This window comes from Oncorhynchus mykiss, chromosome 1 (assembly GCF_057628025.1).
Source record: "Oncorhynchus mykiss isolate SJ-2025 chromosome 1, ASM5762802v1, whole genome shotgun sequence".
In the NCBI taxonomy this organism is placed as follows: Eukaryota; Metazoa; Chordata; class Actinopteri; order Salmoniformes; family Salmonidae; genus Oncorhynchus; species Oncorhynchus mykiss.
Genome location: NC_143022.1, coordinates 62,793,982 through 62,794,933, shown reverse-complemented (window position 1 = coordinate 62,794,933; position 952 = coordinate 62,793,982).

The window sequence follows — 952 nt, the reverse complement described above, 5'->3', positions numbered from 1 at the left end:
CAGCAATATTCAAACCTTGTCTCATAATTTTAAAGCACATTTAAGTCAGGAGAGAATGGACCATTCAGGAACATTCAACACCTCTTAGAAAGCCATTATAGTGTGTGTTTGGCATAACAAATTGTGTAATTGTCCCACAGAAAAATAAAACTATCCAAGGATTGGGTTTTCAGAAGACCGATTCAGGTTTTCCTCTAACATTTTACCTGGGCTTTGCTTCTTTCATATTTATTTTGATCCTGACAAACTCCCCAGTCCTTGCCGATGACAAGCATACCCATAACATGATGCTGCCGCCACAATACAAAAAAACTAAGGGATCAACAACAGTGCATTCCCTTCACATTACTGGCCTGTATGACAAAGCGAAAAGAAGGAATCAAAGTCAAAACAAATATGAAAGGAGCAAACTCCAGGTAAAAAGTTAAAGGAAAACCTACCTCAGTATTTTTCAGAAAGACAATTACACAATGTTTTATGTCAAAGACACCAGAATTGCTTTCCACTTGGTGTTGAGTGTTCCTGAGTGGTCTAGACCTGACTTACATTTTCTTGAAAATCAGAGACAATGTTTGAATATTTCTGTCCATAAATGATCCCCAAACAAATGTATTGACTTAGAGCTATTTTGACAAAAACAATGGCATACAGTATGTTGTCCTACGAGTTGTGCAAAGTTGGTAGAATATTATTCAAAATTATTCACAGCTGTAATAGCAGACAAATGCGCTTCCACCAAGTATTATCTCTGTGGTGTGAAGACATCTTCGTTTTTTTATATAACCTTCTTTCACTTTGAAAATGTAGGTTGCGTAGATCTGTAGAATTGTTTCTTTTTAATATGATCCCTTTTTAGATAAAAATTTAAGGTAGTAAAATGTGAAGACTGTGCAAGAGGAGTGCAGACCTTCACTTGGCACTGTTTCTGTTGGGCGGTCTTCCTGCAGGCACT